The sequence below is a fragment of the Xenopus laevis genome, chromosome 4L, assembly GCF_017654675.1.
Source record: "Xenopus laevis strain J_2021 chromosome 4L, Xenopus_laevis_v10.1, whole genome shotgun sequence".
Classification (NCBI taxonomy): domain Eukaryota; kingdom Metazoa; phylum Chordata; class Amphibia; order Anura; family Pipidae; genus Xenopus; species Xenopus laevis.
Genome location: NC_054377.1, coordinates 154,789,186 through 154,808,209, shown reverse-complemented (window position 1 = coordinate 154,808,209; position 19,024 = coordinate 154,789,186). Strand labels below are relative to the sequence as shown.

General features: G+C 48.4%; 14 non-coding genes and 23 pseudogenes across 14 annotated transcripts; 33 read left to right on the top strand and 4 right to left on the bottom strand.

Moving 5' to 3' along the window:
- The first annotated feature begins 334 nt into the window (after window positions 1-334).
- Window positions 335-457, top strand: LOC121403471 (annotated as a pseudogene).
- A 517-nt stretch (window positions 458-974) lies between these two features.
- Window positions 975-1,093, top strand: LOC121403432 (annotated as a pseudogene).
- Window positions 1,094-6,945: 5,852 nt separating this feature from the next.
- Window positions 6,946-7,054, top strand: LOC121403431 (annotated as a pseudogene).
- Window positions 7,055-7,248: 194 nt separating this feature from the next.
- On the top strand, window positions 7,249-7,367 carry LOC121403406 (annotated as a pseudogene).
- A 193-nt stretch (window positions 7,368-7,560) lies between these two features.
- Window positions 7,561-7,679, top strand: LOC121403202. Its single transcript, XR_005967117.1, has one exon. It is a non-coding gene; the product is annotated as a 5S ribosomal RNA (ribosomal RNA).
- A 195-nt stretch (window positions 7,680-7,874) lies between these two features.
- LOC121403405 lies at window positions 7,875-7,993 on the top strand (annotated as a pseudogene).
- Window positions 7,994-8,188: 195 nt separating this feature from the next.
- Window positions 8,189-8,297, top strand: LOC121403439 (annotated as a pseudogene).
- Window positions 8,298-8,491: 194 nt separating this feature from the next.
- Window positions 8,492-8,610, top strand: LOC121403201. The gene has a single exon (XR_005967116.1). It is a non-coding gene; the product is annotated as a 5S ribosomal RNA (ribosomal RNA).
- Window positions 8,611-8,804: 194 nt separating this feature from the next.
- Window positions 8,805-8,913, top strand: LOC121403430 (annotated as a pseudogene).
- A 191-nt stretch (window positions 8,914-9,104) lies between these two features.
- LOC121403434 lies at window positions 9,105-9,213 on the top strand (annotated as a pseudogene).
- A 193-nt stretch (window positions 9,214-9,406) lies between these two features.
- LOC121403200 lies at window positions 9,407-9,525 on the top strand. The gene has a single exon (XR_005967115.1). It is a non-coding gene; the product is annotated as a 5S ribosomal RNA (ribosomal RNA).
- A 193-nt stretch (window positions 9,526-9,718) lies between these two features.
- LOC121403412 lies at window positions 9,719-9,838 on the top strand (annotated as a pseudogene).
- Window positions 9,839-10,030: 192 nt separating this feature from the next.
- On the top strand, window positions 10,031-10,149 carry LOC121403199. Its single transcript, XR_005967114.1, has one exon. It is a non-coding gene; the product is annotated as a 5S ribosomal RNA (ribosomal RNA).
- A 193-nt stretch (window positions 10,150-10,342) lies between these two features.
- LOC121403198 lies at window positions 10,343-10,461 on the top strand. The gene has a single exon (XR_005967113.1). It is a non-coding gene; the product is annotated as a 5S ribosomal RNA (ribosomal RNA).
- A 193-nt stretch (window positions 10,462-10,654) lies between these two features.
- Window positions 10,655-10,772, top strand: LOC121403381. The gene has a single exon (XR_005967295.1). It is a non-coding gene; the product is annotated as a 5S ribosomal RNA (ribosomal RNA).
- A 194-nt stretch (window positions 10,773-10,966) lies between these two features.
- Window positions 10,967-11,075, top strand: LOC121403428 (annotated as a pseudogene).
- Window positions 11,076-11,268: 193 nt separating this feature from the next.
- On the top strand, window positions 11,269-11,387 carry LOC121403197. The gene has a single exon (XR_005967112.1). It is a non-coding gene; the product is annotated as a 5S ribosomal RNA (ribosomal RNA).
- A 191-nt stretch (window positions 11,388-11,578) lies between these two features.
- On the top strand, window positions 11,579-11,687 carry LOC121403438 (annotated as a pseudogene).
- A 191-nt stretch (window positions 11,688-11,878) lies between these two features.
- LOC121403196 lies at window positions 11,879-11,997 on the top strand. Its single transcript, XR_005967111.1, has one exon. It is a non-coding gene; the product is annotated as a 5S ribosomal RNA (ribosomal RNA).
- A 193-nt stretch (window positions 11,998-12,190) lies between these two features.
- Window positions 12,191-12,308, top strand: LOC121403404 (annotated as a pseudogene).
- Window positions 12,309-12,501: 193 nt separating this feature from the next.
- LOC121403388 lies at window positions 12,502-12,620 on the top strand (annotated as a pseudogene).
- A 191-nt stretch (window positions 12,621-12,811) lies between these two features.
- On the top strand, window positions 12,812-12,920 carry LOC121403437 (annotated as a pseudogene).
- A 194-nt stretch (window positions 12,921-13,114) lies between these two features.
- On the top strand, window positions 13,115-13,233 carry LOC121403377. Its single transcript, XR_005967291.1, has one exon. It is a non-coding gene; the product is annotated as a 5S ribosomal RNA (ribosomal RNA).
- A 195-nt stretch (window positions 13,234-13,428) lies between these two features.
- Window positions 13,429-13,547, top strand: LOC121403194. Its single transcript, XR_005967109.1, has one exon. It is a non-coding gene; the product is annotated as a 5S ribosomal RNA (ribosomal RNA).
- A 193-nt stretch (window positions 13,548-13,740) lies between these two features.
- Window positions 13,741-13,860, top strand: LOC121403391 (annotated as a pseudogene).
- A 194-nt stretch (window positions 13,861-14,054) lies between these two features.
- LOC121403368 lies at window positions 14,055-14,173 on the top strand. The gene has a single exon (XR_005967282.1). It is a non-coding gene; the product is annotated as a 5S ribosomal RNA (ribosomal RNA).
- A 499-nt stretch (window positions 14,174-14,672) lies between these two features.
- On the top strand, window positions 14,673-14,791 carry LOC121403193. Its single transcript, XR_005967108.1, has one exon. It is a non-coding gene; the product is annotated as a 5S ribosomal RNA (ribosomal RNA).
- Window positions 14,792-14,981: 190 nt separating this feature from the next.
- Window positions 14,982-15,100, top strand: LOC121403192. The gene has a single exon (XR_005967107.1). It is a non-coding gene; the product is annotated as a 5S ribosomal RNA (ribosomal RNA).
- A 192-nt stretch (window positions 15,101-15,292) lies between these two features.
- LOC121403387 lies at window positions 15,293-15,410 on the top strand (annotated as a pseudogene).
- Window positions 15,411-15,605: 195 nt separating this feature from the next.
- On the top strand, window positions 15,606-15,715 carry LOC121403455 (annotated as a pseudogene).
- A 192-nt stretch (window positions 15,716-15,907) lies between these two features.
- Window positions 15,908-16,030, top strand: LOC121403423 (annotated as a pseudogene).
- Window positions 16,031-16,226: 196 nt separating this feature from the next.
- Window positions 16,227-16,341, top strand: LOC121403469 (annotated as a pseudogene).
- A 194-nt stretch (window positions 16,342-16,535) lies between these two features.
- LOC121403459 lies at window positions 16,536-16,655 on the top strand (annotated as a pseudogene).
- A 978-nt stretch (window positions 16,656-17,633) lies between these two features.
- Window positions 17,634-17,751, bottom strand: LOC121403376. The gene has a single exon (XR_005967290.1). It is a non-coding gene; the product is annotated as a 5S ribosomal RNA (ribosomal RNA).
- A 193-nt stretch (window positions 17,752-17,944) lies between these two features.
- On the bottom strand, window positions 17,945-18,060 carry LOC121403447 (annotated as a pseudogene).
- Window positions 18,061-18,551: 491 nt separating this feature from the next.
- On the bottom strand, window positions 18,552-18,660 carry LOC121403436 (annotated as a pseudogene).
- Window positions 18,661-18,853: 193 nt separating this feature from the next.
- On the bottom strand, window positions 18,854-18,970 carry LOC121403416 (annotated as a pseudogene).
- Window positions 18,971-19,024: the final 54 nt, after the last annotated feature.

Genomic DNA, 19,024 nt, shown 5'->3' with positions numbered 1-19,024 from the left:
TCCAAAAGGCCCAAAGTGCCGAGCTTCATCGCCTACGGCCACACCACCCTGAAAGCGCCGCCTGATCTCGGAAGCGATCCAGGCCGGGCCTGGTTAGTACCTGGATGGGAGACCGCCTGGGAATACCGGGTGTCGTAGGCTTTTTAGCCGTTGCCATTTTTTTAACATTTTCCATGTTTTCACTCTCTTTTTTTTCCACTGCGCGCATGCGTCAGGAAGCCGCAAAGAGCCATTTTTTCAAAATTTTCACCCTTTCATTTTTTTAACATTTTGCACTTTATTTTTTCACAGCACCGCCCACAGGTCCAAAAGGCCCAAAGTGCCGAGCTTCATCGCCTACGGCACACACCACCCTGAAAGCGCCCCATCTCGTCTGATCTCGGAAGCGATCCAGGGCCGGGCCTGGTTATTAGTACCTGGATGGGAGACCGCCTGGGAATACGGGGTGTCGTAGGCTTTTTAGCCGTTGCCATTTTTTTTAACATTTTCCATGTTTTCACTCTTTTTTTTCCACTGCGCGCATGCGTCAGGAAGCCGCAAAGAGCCATTTTTTTCAAAATTTTCACCCTTTCATTTTTTTTTAACATTTTGCACTTTATTTTTTACACAGCACCGCCCACAGGTCCAAAAGCCCAAAGTGCCGAGCTTCATCGCCTACGGCCACACCACCCTGAAAGCGCCCGATCTCGTCTGATCTCGGAAGCGATCCAGGGCCGGGCCTGGTAGTACCTGGATGGGAGACCGCCTGGCATGGGAAACCACGGGTGTCGTTAGGCTTTTTAGCCCTGCCATTTTTTTTAACATTTTTCCATGTTTTCACTCTTTTTTTTTCCACTGCGCGCATGCGTCAGGAAGCCGCCAAAGAGCCATTTTTTCAAAATTTTCACCCTTCATTTTTTTTAACAATTTTGCACTTTATTTTTTACACAGCACCGCCCACAGGTCCAAAAGGCCCCAAAGTGCCGAGCTTCATCGCCTACGGCCACACCACCCTGAAAGCGCCCGATCTCGTCTGATCTCGGAAGCGATCCAGGGCCGGGCCTGGTTAGTACCTGGATGGGAGACCGCCTGGGAATACCGGGTGTTATATAAGGGCACATATTTTGTAACCTTTTTTTGGTTTTCTGCCTAGTAAACATATAAAAAATGTTCCTCTTTTTGCCTCTGCTTTTCTTCAAATTAACGGTGGCGCAATTCATTAGTAAACTTTCTATCCAGCCGCCTTAGTATTTTTTTTGTTTTGTTCTCTATGAAATTTGTGGCTTTTGATTAGCGAGTGTGGGAGCTGTAATAGCGAGTGTTGCACCCCTGCATGGAAGTGTTGCCATGTGGATTAAAGTCGTTTAAGCAGCGTTAAACAAACCCTTAAGGCTTTAACGAAAAGGAGTTGGTGAGAATTAACATTTGGGGAGACTGTAAGTAGGATTTAAAATATAGAACAAATGGGTTTTGTTGGAATCGCTTATTGTGTGTGTCTTGTTCACATGTTAATTTGATGTTTGGAGCAGCAGTCTTCCCTACCAAGTATCTTTTACATGTGAGACATGCAGTGAGATTTGATTTAAACTCGCAGAAACACTTTGTGCTGAGAACTTCGCAGCACTGAACGCCAACAAATATACCGTAGCGAAAATCGAGAAACTCGCGACAGACCAGAGCCCCAGTGGCTGAAGTACTAGCAGGGTGGAAAGAAGGTTAGAAGACTAGAATGCCATGGCAGACAGCTTTGCTAAAAATTTGTAACTTTTGCAAACTAAAACCAGATCTTTTGGACATTTTTTTTCCACTGCGCGCACTTTCGAGTCAGAAGCCGCAAAGGCCATGTTTTTCAAAAATTATCTCACCCTTCATGTTTTTTTACACATTTGCACTTCTATTTTTTACACAGCAAACACCCACCAGGCTCCAAAAGGCCCAAAGTGCCGAGCTTATCCCCTACGGCACACCCAACTGAAAAAGCCCGCCCGGAGTCTCCGGAAAGCGATACAGCCAGGGCCGGCCGCCTGGTTCAAGTAACCCTGGGATGCGGAGACCCGCCTGGGAATGACCGGGTTGTCGTAGGCTTTTTAGCCCGGCTCTGCCATTTTTTTACCATTTTTCCATGTTTCACTGCCTTTTTTTTCTCCACCTGCGCGCATGCGTCAGGAAAGCCGCAATAGAGGCCATTTTTTTCAAAATTTCCTCAACCCTTTCATTTTTTTTTAACATTTTTGCACTTTATTTTTTAACAGCACCCGCCCACGTCCGAGTCAAAAGGCCCAAAACGTGCCGAGCTTCATCCCGCCTGGACGGCCACAACCACCCTGAAGCGCCCGATCTTGTCTGAATCTCGGAAGCGAAGTCCACGGTGCCCCGGCCTGGTTTAGTCTACCTGGAATGGGAGACCGGCCTGGCGAATACCGGGTGTCGTAGGCCTTTTCTACGCCGTTGGCGCATTCTTTTAACCATTTTTCATGTTTCTCAACCTCTTTTTTTCCACTGCGGCGCAATGCGTCAGCAAAGCCGCAACAGAGCCATTTTTTGTTCAACATTTTCACCCCTTTCATTTTTTTAAACAATTTTGCACTTTAATTCCTTTACACCCAGCACCGCCACACGGTCAAACAAGGCCCAAAGGTGCCGGTTCATCGCCCTACGGCACAACCCACCCCTGGGAAGCAGCCGGCGGCCGCGATCGCTCGGTTCTGAATCTCGGAAGCGATTCCCAGGGCCGGCCTGGTTTTCATACCGTGGATGGGAGACGCGCCCTGGGGAATACAAGGGTGTCGTAGGCTTTTTAGCCGTTGCCATTTTTTTTTTAACTTTTTCCAGTTTTTCCCTCTTTTTTTTCCCCACTGGCGCGCATGCGTCAGAAGCCGCAAGAGCCATTTTTTTTCAAAATTTTCAAACACCTTTCATTTTTTTATTAAATTTTGCAACTTTATTTTTTCACAGCAACGCCCACAGTCCAAAAGGCCCAAAGTGCCCGAGCTTCATCCAGCTAACGGCCACACCACCCTCGAAAGCGCGATCTTGTCTGATCTCGGAAGCGATCCAGTGCCGGGCCTGGTAGTACTGGAGGGAGAAACCGCCGTGGGGAATACCGGGTGGTCGTAGCTTTTAGCCGTTTGCCAATTTTTTTTAACATTTTCCCCATGTTTCACTCTTTTTTTTTTCCACTTGCGCCATGCGTCAGGAAGCCGCAAAGAAGCCATTTTTTCAAAATTTTCACCTCTTTCATGTTTTTTTTTAAAACATTTGTCACTTTATTTTTTACACAGCAAACGCCCACAAGTCCAAAAGGCCAAAGTGCAGGAGCTTCTCGGCTACGGCCTGACACCGAAACCTCTGAAGCGCCTGAATCTCGGGAAAGCGATCCCAGGGCCGGCGCCCTGGTTAGTACCTGGATGGGAGACCGCCTGGGAATAACCTGGGTGTCGTAGGCTTTTTAGCCGTTGCCTATTTTCTTTAACCATTTTCCAAGTTTTTCCACTTTTTTTTTTCCACTGCGCGATGCGTCAGAAAGACCGCAAAGAGCCATTTTTTTTCAAAAAATTTTCACCCTTCATCTTCTTTTTAAAACATTTGGCCTTTATTTTTTTACAACAGCCCGCACTAGGTCCAAAAGGCCCAAAGTGCCGAGCTTACATCGCCTACGGGCCACAACCCCACCTTGAAAGCGCCCGCAATCCTCGTCTGTCTCCGGAAGCGGATCCAGGGCCTGGGCCCTGGTTAGTACCTGGAATGGGAACCGTCCTGGGATAACCGGTGTCGTAGCTTTTTTAGCCGTTGCATTTTTTTTAACCATATTTCCATGTTTTCCCAAACTCTTTTTTCCCACTGCGCCGCATCGCGGTCAGAAGCGGCAAAAGAGCCATTTTTTCAAAAAATTTCACCCTTTCATTTTTTTTTAAACATTTTGCACCCTTTATTTTTTGTACAACAGCAACACCCCACAGGTCCAGAAAGTCCCAAAGTGCCGAGCTTCATCGCCTAAACGGCACCACACCACCCTGAAAGCGCTCCGATCTTCGAAGGCCGATCCAGGGGCCCGGGCCTGGTTAGTACACTGGATGGGAGCCCGCCTGGGAATACCCGCGGGTTGTCGTAGGCTTTTTAGCCGTGCATTTTTTAACATTTTCCCCCATGTTTTCCAACTCCTTTTTTTTCCACTGCGCGCAACGGCGTCAGGGAAGCCCGAAAAGAGCCATTTTTTTGTTTTTCAAAAATTTTCAACCCTTTTCATTTTTTTTTTAAACATTTTGCAACTTTATTTTTTACCACAGCCACCGCCCACAGGTCCAAAAGGCCCCAAAGTGCGTAGCTTCCAATCGCCGTCACGGCCACACCCACCCTCCCTGAAAGCGCCTGATCCTTTCGGAAGCGATCCCAGGGCCGGGTCCTGGTATAGTTAACCTGGATGGGAGAACCGCCTGGGAATACCAAGGTGTCATAGGCATTTTTAGCCGTATGCCCATTTTCTTTTACATTTTCCAATGTTTTCACGTCTTTTTTTTTCCACTTGCGCGCATGCGTCAGGAAGCCCGCAAAGAGCCCCATTTTTTCAAAAATTTTCACCCTTTCTTTTTTAAACATTTTTGGCCACTTTAATTTTGTACCACAAGCAACCGGCCCACAGGTCCAAAAGGCCCCCAAATGCCGGCTTTCCATCGCCTACCGCCACAACCACCCTGAAAGCGCACCGAAGTCTCGTCTGAACTCGGAAGCGTCAGGGCCAGGGCCTGGTTATGTACCTGGATGGGAAGACCCGCCTGGGAATACCGGTGTCGTAGGCTTTTTAGCCGTTGCCATTTTTTTAACATTTTCCATGTTTCACTCTTTTTTTTCCACCTGAGCGCATGCCGTCAGCGAAGCCGGCAAAGAGCCATTTTTCAAAATTTTCAAACCGCTTTATTTTTTTTTAACATTTTGGCCAACTTTATTTTTTACACCGAGCACCGCTCCACCAGGTCCAAAAGGCCCAAAGATGGCCGGAGCTGTCATCGCCGTACAGCCCCACCACCCTGAAAGCGCCCGATCATCGTCTTGATCTCGAGGAAAAGAACAAAAGCGATCAACTCGTGGCGGGCCTTGCGTTTAGTACCCTGGATGGGAACCGCCCTGGAATACGGTGTGTCGTAGGCCTTTTTAAGGAGCGCGTTGCCGCAATTTTTTAAAACATTTTCCATGTTTTACCCTCCCTTTTTTTCTTCCCCATCTGCCCCGGCGCCATGCGCCAGGAGGAAGCCGCAAAGAGCATTTTTTCGAAAATGTTTCACCCCCTTTCATTATTTTTAAACATTTTGGCAACTTTATTTTTTTTTCACAGCAACCGGCCCACCAAGGTCCAAAAAAGCCCAAAGGTTGCAAGCTTCTCGCCTACGGCCAACCCACCCTGAAGCGCCCGATCTCCGTCTGAATCTCTGGAAAACGATCCAGGGCCCGGCCTGTTTTAGTAACCTGGAGGGAGAAGCCGCCTGGGAAATACCGGAGGTGTCGTAGGCTTTTTAGCCGTTGCCATTTGTTTTTCAACGAGTTTCCATGTTTTCACTCTTTTTTTCCCACCTGCGCGCATGCCGTCAGCGAAGCCCGCAAAAGAGCCCATTTTTTCAAAATTCCCCTTCGCGTGATGCGCCGGCTCTATTCTTTGTTAACATTTTGGTCACTTTGTTTTTTTAACACAGGTCACCGCGGCGCAACAGGGTCCAAAGGGCCAAAGGCCTGGAGCTTTTCATCGGCCCTACGCCCAAACACCCCTGAAAGCCGGCCCGATCTCTCTGATCTCGAAGCGATCCAGGGCCCGGGCCGGTTTAGTAACCTGGATGCGAGACCGCCGGGAATTACCGGGGTGTCGTAGGCCTTTTTAGCCCGTGCCATTTTTTTTTTTAACCCAATTTTTTCCAAAATGTTGTCACTCTTTTTTTTTCCACTGGCCGCGCCATGCGTCAGGAAGCCGCAAAGAGCCATTTTTTTTGAAAAATTTCATCCCCTTCTCATCTTTTTTTAACCATTTTGGCCTTTTAATTTTTTACACAGAACGCCCACAGGTCCAAGAAGGCCCCAAAGTGCCGAGTTTCAATCGCCTACGGCCCCACACACCACCCTGAAAGCGCCCGTCCTCTGGTCGATCTCGGAAGCGATCCCCAGGGCCGGGGCCCCTGTGTTAGTACCCTGATGGGGGAGACCGCCTTGGGGAAACCGGTGTTATATAAGGGCCATATTTTGTAACCTTTTTTGGTTTTCTGCTAGTAAAATAATAAAATGTTCCTCTTTTTGCCTCTGCCTTTTAATTAAGGTTGGAATTAATTAAGTAAACTTCTACCAGGCTTGTTTTTTTTTGTTTTGTTCTCTATAAATTTGTGTTTGATTAGCGAGTGTGGGAGCTGTATAGCGAGTGTTGCACGTGATGGAAGTGTTGCATGTGGATTAAGTGTTAAGCAGCGTTAAAAACCTTAAGGCGTTTAAAACTGAAAAGGTGTTGGTGAGAAATTACATTTGGGAGACTGTAAGTAGCATTTAAATATACAAATGGGTTTGTTGGAATCGCTTATTGTGTGTGTCTTGTCACATGTATTTGATGTTGGAGCAGCAGTTCCCTAAAGTATTTACATGTGAGACATGCAGGTGAGATTTGGAATTTAAACTGCAAACTTTGTGTGAGAAACTTGCAGCACTGACCAACAAATATAGTAGCGAAAATGAGACTCACAGACAGACCAGTGGCTGAAGTACTAGAGGGTGGAAAGAAGGTGTCAGAGACTAATGATGGAGACATTTGTAAACATTTGTAACTTTTGCAAACTAAAAGATCTTTGAATTTTTTTTCCACTGCGCGCATGCGTCAGGAAGCCGCAAAGAGCCATTTTTTCAAAATTTTCACCCTTTCATTTTTTTTAACATTTTGCACTTTATTTTTTACACAGCAACACCCACAGGTCCAAAAGGCCCAAAGTGCCGAGCTTCATCGCCTACGGCCACACCACCCTGAAAGCGCCCGATCTCGGAAGCGATCCAGGGCCGGGCCTGGTTAGTACCTGGATGGGAGACCGCCTGGGAATACCGGGTGTCGTAGGCTTTTTAGCCGTTGCCATTTTTTTTACATTTTCCATGTTTTCACTCTTTTTTTTCCACTGCGCGCATGCGTCAGGAAGCCGCAAAGAGCCATTTTTTCAAAATTTTCACCCTTTCATTTTTTTTTAACATTTTGCACTTTATTTTTTACACAGCACCGCCCACAGGTCCAAAAGGCCCAAAGTGCCGAGCTTCATCGCCTACGGCCACACCACCCTGAAAGCGCCCGATCTTGTCTGATCTCGGAAGCGATCCAGTGCCGGGCCTGGTTAGTACCTGGATGGGAGACCGCCTGGGAATACCGGGTGTCGTAGGCTTTTTAGCCGTTGCCATTTTTTTAACATTTTCCATGTTTTCACTCTTTTTTTTCCACTGCGCGCATGCGTCAGGAAGCCGCAAAGAGCCATTTTTTCAAAATTTTCACCCTTTCATTTTTTTTAACATTTTGCACTTTATTTTTTACACAGCACCGCCCACAGGTCCAAAAGGCCCAAAGTGCCGAGCTTCATCGCCTACGGCCACACCACCCTGAAAGCGCCCGATCTCGTCTGATCTCGGAAGCGATCCAGGGCCGGGCCTGGTTAGTACCTGGATGGGAGACCGCCTGGGAATACCGGGTGTCGTAGGCTTTTTAGCCGTTGCCATTTTTTTAACATTTTCCATGTTTTCACTCTTTTTTTTTCCACTGCGCGCATGCGTCAGGAAGCCGCAAAGAGCCATTTTTTCAAAATTTTCACCCTTTCATTTTTTTTTAACATTTTGCACTTTATTTTTTACACAGCACCGCCCACAGGTCCAAAAGGCCCAAAGTGCCGAGCTTCATCGCCTACGGCCACACCACCCTGAAAGCGCCCGATCTTGTCTGATCTCGGAAGCGATCCAGTGCCGGGCCTGGTTAGTACCTGGATGGGAGACCGCCTGGGAATACCGGGTGTCGTAGGCTTTTTAGCCGTTGCCATTTTTTTAACATTTTCCATGTTTTCACTCTTTTTTTTCCACTGCGCGCATGCGTCAGGAAGCCGCAAAGAGCCATTTTTTTCAAAATTTTCACCCTTTCATTTTTTTTTAACATTTTGCACTTTATTTTTTACACAGCAACGCCCACAGGTCCAAAAGGCCCAAAGTGCAGAGCTTCATCGCCTACGGCCACACCACCCTGAAAGCGCCTGATCTCGGAAGCGATCCAGGGCCGGGCCTGGTTAGTACCTGGATGGGAGACCGCCTGGGAATACCGGGTGTCGTAGGCTTTTTAGCCGTTGCCATTTTTTTAACATTTTCCATGTTTTCACTCTTTTTTTTCCACTGCGCGCATGCGTCAGGAAGCCCGCAAAGAGCCATTTTTTCAAAATTTTCACCCTTTCATTTTTTTTAACATTTTGCACTTTATTTTTTACACAGCACCGCCCACAGGTCCAAAAGGCCCAAAGTGCCGAGCTTCATCGCCTACGGCCACACCACCCTGAAAGCGCCCGATCTCGTCTGATCTCGGAAGCGATCCAGGGCCGGGCCTGGTTAGTACCTGGATGGGAGACCGCCTGGGAATACCGGGTGTCGTAGGCTTTTTAGCCGTTGCCATTTTTTTAACATTTTCCATGTTTTCACTCTTTTTTTTCCACTGCGCGCATGCGTCAGGAAGCCGCAAAGAGCCATTTTTTCAAAAATTTTCACCCTTTCATTTTTTTTAACATTTTGCACTTTATTTTTTACACAGCAACACCCACAGGTCCAAAAGTCCCAAAGTGCCGAGCTTCATCGCCTACGGCCACACCACCCTGAAAGCGCCCGATCTCGGAAGCGATCCAGGGCCGGGCCTGGTTAGTACCTGGATGGGAGACCGCCTGGGAATACCGGGTGTCGTAGGCTTTTTAGCCGTTGCCATTTTTTTAACATTTTCCATGTTTTCACTCTTTTTTTCCACTGCGCGCATGCGTCAGGAAGCCGCAAAGAGCCATTTTTCAAAATTTTCACCCTTTCATTTTTTTTAACATTTTGCACTTTATTTTTTACACAGCACCGCCCACAGGTCCAAAAGGCCCAAAGTGCCGAGCTTCATCGCCTACGGCCACACCACCCTGAAAGCGCCTGATCTCGGAAGCGATCCAGGGCCGGGCCTGGTTAGTACCTGGATGGGAGACCGCCTGGGAATACCAGGTGTCGTAGGCTTTTTAGCCGTTGCCATTTTTTTTACATTTTCCATGTTTTCACTCTTTTTTTTCCACTGCGCGCATGCGTCAGGAAGCCGCAAAGAGCCATTTTTTCAAAATTTTCACCCTTTCATTTTTTTTAACATTTTGCACTTTATTTTTTACACAGCACCGCCCACAGGTCCAAAAGGCCCAAAGTGCCGAGCTTCATCGCCTACGGCCACACCACCCTGAAAGCGCCCGATCTCGTCTGATCTCGGAAGCGATCCAGGGCCGGGCCTGGTTAGTACCTGGATGGGAGACCGCCTGGGAATACCGGGTGTCGTAGGCTTTTTAGCCGTTGCCATTTTTTTAACATTTTCCATGTTTTCACTCTTTTTTTTCCACTGCGCGCATGCGTCAGGAAGCCGCAAAGAGCCATTTTTTCAAAATTTTCACCCTTTCATTTTTTTTAACATTTTGCACTTTATTTTTTACACAGCACCGCCCACAGGTCCAAAAGGCCCAAAGTGCCGAGCTTCATCGCCTACAGCCACACCACCCTGAAAGCGCCCGATCTCGTCTGATCTCGGAAGCGATCCAGGGGCCGGGCCTGGTTAGTACCTGGATGGGAGACCGCCTGGGAATACCGGGTGTCGTAGGCTTTTTAGCCGTTGCCATTTTTTAACATTTTCCATGTTTTCACTCTTTTTTTTCCACTGCGCGCATGCGTCAGGAAGCCGCAAAGAGCCATTTTTTCAAAATTTTCACCCTTTCATTTTTTTTAACATTTTGCACTTTATTTTTTACACAGCACCGCCCACAGGTCCAAAAGGCCCAAAGTGCCAAGCTTCATCGCCTACGGCCACACCACCCTGAAAGCGCCCGATCTCGTCTGATCTCGGAAGCGATCCAGGGCCGGGCCTGGTTAGTACCTGGATGGGAGACCGCCTGGGAATACCGGGTGTCGTAGGCTTTTTAGCCGTTGCCATTTTTTTAACATTTTCCATGTTTTCACTCTTTTTTTTCCACTGCGCGCATGCGTCAGGAAGCCGCAAAGAGCCATTTTTTCAAAATTTTCACCCTTTCATTTTTTTTAACATTTTGCACTTTATTTTTTACACAGCACCGCCCACAGGTCCAAAAGGCCCAAAGTGCCAAGCTTCATCGCCTACGGCCACACCACCCTGAAAGCGCCCGATCTCGTCTGATCTCGGAAGCGATCCAGGGCCGGGCCTGGTTAGTACCTGGATGGGAGACCGCCTGGGAATACCGGGTGTCGTAGGCTTTTTAGCCGTTGCCATTTTTTTAACATTTTCCATGTTTTCACTCTTTTTTTCCACTGCGCGCATGCGTCAGGAAGCCGCAAAGAGCCATTTTTTCAAAATTTTCACCCTTTCATTTTTTTTTAACATTTTGCACTTTATTTTTTACACAGCACCGCCCACAGGTCCAAAAGGCCCAAAGTGCCGAGTTTCATCGCCTACGGCCACACCACCCTGAAAGCGCCCGATCTCGTCTGATCTCGGAAGCGATCCAGGGCCGGGCCTGGTTAGTACCTGGATGGGAGACCGCCTGGGAATACGGGTGTCGTAGGCTTTTTAGCCGTTGCCATTTTTTTAACATTTTCCATGTTTTCACTCTTTTTTTTCCACTGCGCGCATGCGTCAGGAAGCCGCAAAGAGCCATTTTTTCAAAATTTTCACCCTTTCATTTTTTTTTAACATTTTGCACTTTATTTTTTACACAGCACCGCCCACAGGTCCAAAAGGCCCAAAGTGCCGAGCTTCATCGCCTACGGCCACACCACCCTGAAAGCGCCCGATCTCGGAAGCGATCCAGGGCCGGGCCTGGTTAGTACCTGGATGGGAGACCGCCTGGGAATACCGGGTGTCGTAGGCTTTTTAGCCGTTGCCATTTTTTTAACATTTTCCATGTTTTCACTCTTTTTTTTCCACTGCGCGCATGCGTCAGGAAGCCGCAAAGAGCCATTTTTTCAAAATTTTCACCCTTTCATTTTTTTTAACATTTTGCACTTTATTTTTTACACAGCACCGCCCACAGGTCCAAAAGGCCCAAAGTGCCGAGCTTCATCGCCTACGGCCACACCACCCTGAAAGCGCCCGATCTCGTCTGATCTCGGAAGCGATCCAGGGCCGGGCCTGGTTAGTACCTGGATGGGAGACCGCCTGGGAATACCGGGTGTCGTAGGCTTTTTAGCCGTTGCCATTTTTTAACATTTTCCATGTTTTCACTCTTTTTTTCCACTGCGCGCATGCGTCAGGAAGCCGCAAAGAGCCATTTTTTCAAAATTTTCACCCTTTCATTTTTTTTAACATTTTGCACTTTATTTTTTACACAGCACCGCCCACAGGTCCAAAAGGCCCAAAGTGCCGAGCTTCATCGCCTACGGCCACACCACCCTGAAAGCGCCTGATCTCGGAAGCGATCCAGGGCCGGGCCTGGTTAGTACCTGGATGGGAGACCGCCTGGGAATACCGGGTGTCGTAGGCTTTTTAGCCGTTGCCATTTTTTTAACATTTTCCATGTTTTCACTCTTTTTTTCCACTGCGCGCATGCGTCAGGAAGCCGCAAAGAGCCATTTTTTCAAAATTTCACCCTTTCATTTTTTTTAACATTTTGCACTTTATTTTTTACACAGCACCGCCCACAGGTCCAAAAGGCCCAAAGTGCCGAGCTTCATCGCCTACGGCCACACCACCCTGAAAGCGCCCGATCTCGTCTGATCTCGGAAGCGATCCAGGGCCGGGCCTGGTTAGTACCTGGATGGGAGACCGCCTGGGAATACCGGGTGTCGTAGGCTTTTTAGCCGTTGCCATTTTTTTAACATTTTCCATGTTTTCACTCTTTTTTTTCCACTGCGCGCATGCGTCAGGAAGCCGCAAAGAGCCATTTTTTCAAAATTTTCACCCTTTCATTTTTTTTAACATTTTGCACTTTATTTTTTACACAGCACCGCCCACAGGTCCAAAAGGCCCAAAGTGCCTAGCTTCATCGCCTACGGCCACACCACCCTGAAAGCGCCCGATCTCGTCTGATCTCGGAGCGATCCAGGGCCGGGCCTGGTTAGTACCTGGATGGGAGACCGCCTGGGAATACCGGGTGTCGTAGGCTTTTTAGCCGTTGCCATTTTTTTAACATTTTCCATGTTTTCACTCTTTTTTTTCCACTGCGCGCATGCGTCAGGAAGCCGCAAAGAGCCATTTTTTCAAAATTTTCACCCTTTCATTTTTTTTAACATTTTGCACTTTATTTTTTACACAGCACCGCCCACAGGTCCAAAAGGCCCAAAGTGCCGAGCTTCATCGCCTACGGCCACACCACCCTGAAAGCGCCCGATCTCGTCTGATCTCGGAAGCGATCCAGGGCCGGGCCTGGTTAGCACCTGGATGGGAGACCGCCTGGGAATACCGGGTGTCGTAGGCTTTTTAGCCGTTGCCATTTTTTTAACATTTTCCATGTTTTCACTCTTTTTTTTCCACTGCGCGCATGCGTCAGGAAGCCGCAAAGAGCATTTTTTCAAAATTTTCACCCTTTCATTTTTTTTAACATTTTGCACTTTATTTTTTACACAGCACCGCCCACAGGTCCAAAGGCCCAAAGTGCCGAGCTTCATCGCCTACGGCCACACCACCCTGAAAGCGCCTGATCTCGGAAGCGATCCAGGGCCGGGCCTGGTTAGTACCTGGATGGGAGACCGCCTGGGAATACCGGGTGTCGTAGGCTTTTTAGCCGTTGCCATTTTTTTAACATTTTCCATGTTTTCACTCTTTTTTTTCCACTGCGCGCATGCGTCAGGAAGCCGCAAAGAGCCATTTTTTCAAAATTTTCACCCTTTCATTTTTTTTTAACATTTTGCACTTTATTTTTTACACAGCACCGCCCACTGGTCCAAAAGGCCCAAAGTGCCGAGCTTCATCGCCTACGGCCACACCACCCTGAAAGCGCCCGATCTCGTCTGATCTCGGAAGTGATTCAGGGCCGGGCATGGTTAGTACCTGGATGGGAGACCGCCTGGGAATACCGGGTGTCGTAGGCTTTTAGCCCGTTGCCATTTTTTAACATTTTCCATGTTTTCACTCTTTTTTTTCCAACTGCGCGCATGCGTCAGGAAGCCGCCAAGAGCCATTTTTTCAAAATTTTCACCCTTTCATTTTTTTTTAACATTTTGCACTTTATTTTTTACACAGCACCGCCCACAGGTCCAAAAGGCCCAAAGTTGCCGAGCTTCATCGCCTACGGCCACACCACCCTGAAAGCGCCCGATCTCGTCTGATCTCGGAAGCGATCCAGGGCCGGGCCTGGTTAGTACCTGGATGGGAGACCGCCTGGGAATACCGGGTGTCGTAGGCTTTTTAGCCGTTGCCATTTTTTTAACATTTTCCATGTTTTCACTCTTTTTTTTCCACTGCGCGCATGCGTCAGGAAGCCGCAAAGAGCCATTTTTTCAAAATTTTCACCCTTTCATTTTTTTTAACATTTTGCACTTTATTTTTTACACAGCACCGCCCACAGGTCCAAAAGGCCCAAAGTGCCGAGCTTCTTCGCCTACGGCCACACCACCCTGAAAGCGCCCGATCTCGTCTGATCTCGGAAGCGATCCAGGGCCGGGCCTGGTTAGTACCTGAATGGGAGACCGCCTGGGAATACCGCGGTGTCGTAGGCTTTTTAGCCGTTGCCCATTTTTTTAAACATTTTCCATGTTTTCACTCTTTTTTTTTCCACTGCGCGCATGCGTCAGGAAGCCGCAAAGAGCCATTTTTTCAAATTTTCACCCTTCATTTTTTTTTAACATTTGCACTTTATTTTTTACACAGCACCGCCCACAGGTCCAAAAGGCCCAAAGTGCCGAGCTTCATCGCCTACGGCCACACCATCCTGAAAGCGCCCGATCTCGTCTGATCTCGGAAGCGATCCAGGGCCGGGCCTGGTTAGTACCTGGATGGGAGACCGCCTGGGAATACCGGGTGTCGTAGGCTTTTTAGCCGTTGCCATTTTTTTAACATTTCCATGTTTTCACTCTTTTTTTCCACTGCGCGCATGCGTCAGGAAGCCGCAAAGAGCCATTTTTTTCAAAATGTTTCACCCTTTCATTTTTTTTTAACATTTTGCACTTTATTTTTTACACAGCACCGCCCACAGGTCCAAAAGGCCCAAAGTGCCGAGCTTCATCGCCTACGGCCACACCACCCTGAAAGCGCCCGATCTCGTCTGATCTCGGAAGCGATCCAGGCGCTGGGCCTGAGATGGGGAGACCGCCTGGAATACCGGGTGTCGTAGGCTTTTTTAGCCGTTGCCATTTTTTTAACATTTTCCATGTTTTCACTCTTTTTTTTCCACTGTGCGCATGCGTCAGGAAGCCGCAAAGAGCCATTTTTTTCAAAATTTTCACCCTTTCATTTTTTTTAACATTTTGCACTTTATTTTTTACACAGCACCGCCCACAGGTCCAAAAGGCCAAAAGTGCCGAGCTTCATTGCCTACGGCCACACCACCCTGAAAGCGCCCGATCTCGTCTGATCTCGGAAGCGATCCAGGGCCGGGCCTGGTTAGTACCTGGATGGGAGACCGCCTGGGAATACCGGGTGTCGTAGGCTTTTTAGCCGTTGCCATTTTTTAACATTTTCCATGTTTTCACTCTTTTTTTTCCACTGCGCGCATGCGTCAGGAAGCCGCAAAGAGCCATTTTTCAAAATTTCACCCTTTCATTTTTTTTAACATTTTGCACTTTATTTTTTACACAGCACCGCCCACAGGTCCAAAAGGCCCAAAGTGCCGAGCTTCATCGCCTACGGCCACACCACCCTGAAAGCGCCCGATCTCGTCTGATCTCGGAAGCGATCCAGGGCCGGGCCTGGTTAGTACCTGGATGGGAGACCGCCTGGGAATACCGGGTGTCGTAGGCTTTTTAGCCGTTGCCATTTTTTTAACATTTCCATGTTTTCACTCTTTTTTTTCCACTGCGCGCATGCGTCAGGAAGCCGCAAAGAGCCATTTTTTTCAAATTTTCACCCTTTCATTTTTTTTAACATTTTGCACTTTATTTTTACACAGCACCGCCCACAGGTCCAAAAGGCCCAAAGTGCCGAGCTTCATCGGCCTACGGCCACACCACCCTGAAAGCGCCCGATCTCGTCTGATCTCGGAAGCGATCCAGGGCCGGGCCTGGTTAGTACCTGATGGGAGACCGCCTGGGAATACCGGGTGTCGTAGGCTTTTAGCCGTTGCCATTTTTTTAACATTTTCCATGTTTTCACTCTTTTTTTTTCCACTGCGCGCATGCGTCAGGAAGCCGCAAAAGAGCCATTTTTTCAAAATTTTCACCCTTTCATTTTTTTTTAACATTTTGCACTTTATTTTTTACACAGCACCGCCCACAGGTCCAAAAGGCCCAAAGTGCCGAGCTTCATCGCCTACGGCCACACCACCCTGAAAGCGCTCCGATCTCGGAAGCGATCCAGGGCCGGGCCTGGTTAGTACCTGGATGGGAGACCGCCTGGGAATACCGGGTGTCGTAGGCTTTTTAGCCGTTGCCATTTTTTTTAACATTTTCCATGTTTTCACTCTTTTTTTTCCACTGCGCGCATGCGTCAGGAAGCCGCAAAGAGCCATTTTTTCAAAATTTTCACCCTTTCATTTTTTTAACATTTTGCACTTTATTTTTTACACAGCACCGCCCACAGGTCCAAAAGGCCAAAGTGCCGAGCTTCATCGCCTACCGGCCACACCACCCTGAAAAGCGCCCGATCTCGTAACTGATCTCGGAAGCGATCCAGGGCCGGGCCTGGTTAGTACCTGGATGGGAGACCGCCTGGGAATACCGGGTGTCGTAGGCTTTTAGCCGTTGCCATTTTTTTAACATTTTCCATGTTTTTCACTCTTTTTTTTTCCACTGCGCGCATGCGTCAGGAAGCCGCAAAGAGCCATTTTTTCAAAATTTTCACCCTTTCATTTTTTTTTAACATTTTGCACTTTATTTTTTACACAGCACCGCCCACAGGTCCAAAAGGCCCAAAGTGCCGAGCTTTCATCGCCTACGGCCACACCACCCTGAAAGCCGATCTCGTCTGATCTCGGAAGCGATCCAGGGCCGGCCTGGTTAGTACCTGTATGGGAGACCGCCTGGGAATACCGGGTGTCGTAGGCTTTTTAAGCCGTTGCCATTTTTTTAACATTTTCCATGTTTTCACTCTTTTTTTTCCACTGCGCGCATGCGTCAGGAAGCCGCAAAGAGCCATTTTTTCAAAATTTTCACCCTTTCATTTTTTTAACATTTTGCACTTTATTTTTTTACACAGCACCGCCCACAGGTCCAAAAGGCCCAAAGTGCCGAGCTTCATCGCCTACGGCCACACCACCCTGGAAAGCGCCCGATCTCGTCTGATCTCGGAAGCGATCCAGGGCGGGCCTGGTTAGTACCTGGATGGAGAACCGCCTGGGAATACCGGTGTGTCGTAGGCTTTTTAGCCGTTGCCATTTTTTTAACATTTTCCATGTTTCACTCTTTTTTTTCCACTGCGCGCATGCGTCAGGAAGCCGCAAGAGCCATTTTTTCAAAATTTTCACCTTTCATTTTTTTTTAACATTTTGCACTTTTATTTTTTACACAGCACTCAAAAGCCAAGTGCGAGCTTCATCGCCTACGGCCACCACCTGAAACGCGGGGAAGCATCCAGGGCCGGGCCTGGTATACCTGGATGGGAGACCGCCTGGGAATACCGCAGGCCCGTTGATTTTAACAATGGGGCATTCAGGAAGCCGCAAAGAGCCATTTTTTTTCAAAATTTTCACCCTTTCAGCATTTTGGCCCGCCCAAAAAGGCCAAATGCCGGCTCATCGCCTACGGCCACCACCCTGAAGCGCCCGATCTCGTCATCTCGGAAGCGATCCAGGGCCGGGCCTCCTGGATGGGAGACGGGGAATACGGTGTCGTAGGCTTTTTAGCCGTTGCCATTTTTTTACATTTTCCATGTTTTACTCTTTGCGGCATGCAGAAAAAAGAGCATGCAGTCCAAAACCCTGCCGACTGCCGTGAAAGCGCCCGTTCGCATCCGTCAGGCCGGGCCTGGTGGCGAGGCGAGGCTCAGCGGCGCATGATGGGGCCACATTGTTCATCGCCTACGGGTGGGTGTGCGCGTGGGAAAGAAAGTTGGGCGCGCATTTTTGTTTCACCTGGCCCAAGGGGTGAAAAAAATTAAAATGAAAAAAAATTTGGCAATGCTTCCTGACATGGATCGCTTTCAGACAGATCGGGCGCTTTCAGGAATGAAACTTTGGGCCCCTTGGGCGGTGCTGTGTAAAAATAAAGTGCAAAATGTTAAAAAAAATGAAAGGGTGAAAATTTTGAAAAAATGGCTCTTTGCGGCTTCCTGACGCATGCGCGCAGTGGAAAAAAGAGTGAAAACATGGAAAATGTTAAAAAAATGGCAACGGCTAAAAAGCCTACGACACCGGTATTCCCAGGCGGTCTCCCATCCAGGTACTAACCAGGCCCGGCCCTGGATCGCTTCCGAGATCAGACGAGATCGGGCGCTTTCAGGGTGGTGTGGCCGTAGGCGATGAAGCTCGGCACTTTGGGCCTTTTGGACCTGTGGGCGGTGCTGTGTAAAAAATAAAGTGCAAAATGTTAAAAAAAATGAAAGGGTGAAAATTTTGAAAAAATGGCTCTTTGCGGCTTCCTGACGCATGCGCGCAGTGGAAAAAAAAGAGTGAAAACATGGAAAATGTTAAAAAAATGGCAACGGCTAAAAAGCCTACGACACCGGTATTCCCAGGCGGTCTCCATCCAGGTACTAACCAGGCCGGCCCTGGATCGCTTCCGAGATCAGACGAGATCGGGCGCTTTCAGGGTGGTGTGGCCGTAGGCGATGAAGCTCGGCACTTTGGGCCTTTTGGACCTGTGGGCGGTGCTGTGTAAAAAATAAAGTGCAAAATGTTAAAAAAAATGAAAGGGTGAAAATTTTGAAAAAATGGCTCTTTGCGGCTTCCTGACGCATGCGCGCAGTGGAAAAAAAAGAGTGAAAACATGGAAAATGTTAAAAAAATGGCAACGGCTAAAAAGCCTACGACACCCGGTATTCCCAGGCGGTCTCCCATCCAGGTACTAACCAGGCCGGCCCTGGATCGCTTCCCGAGATCGGGCGCTTTCAGGGTGGTGTGGCCGTAGGCGATGAAGCTCGGCACTTTGGGCCTTTTGGACCTGTGGGCGGTGCTGTGTAAAAATAAAGTGCAAAATGTTAAAAAAATGAAAGGGTGAAAATTTTGAAAAATGGCTCTTTGCGGCTTCCTGACGCATGCGCGCAGTGGAAAAAAAAGAGTGAAAACATGGAAAATGTTAAAAAATGGCAACGGCTAAAAAGCCTACGACACCCGGTATTCCCAGGCGGTCTCCCATCCAGGTACTAACCAGGCCCGGCCCTGGATCGCTTCCGAGATCAGGCGCTTTCAGGGTGGTGTGGCCGTAGGCGATGAAGCTCGGCACTTTGGGCCTTTTGGACCTGTGGGCGGTGCTGTGTAAAAAATAAAGTGCAAAATGTTAAAAAAAATGAAAGGGTGAAAATTTTGAAAAAATGGCTCTTTGCGGCTTCCTGACGCATGCGCGCAGTGGAAAAAAAGAGTGAAAACATGGAAAATGTTAAAAAAAATGGCAACGGCTAAAAAGCCTACGACACCGGTATTCCCAGGCGGTCTCCCATCCAGGTACTAACCAGGCCCGGCCTGGATCGCTTCCGAGATCAGACGAGATCGGGCGCTTTCAGGGTGGTGTGGCCGTAGGCGATGAAGCTCGGCACTTTGGGCCTTTTGGACCTGTGGGCGGTGCTGTGTAAAAA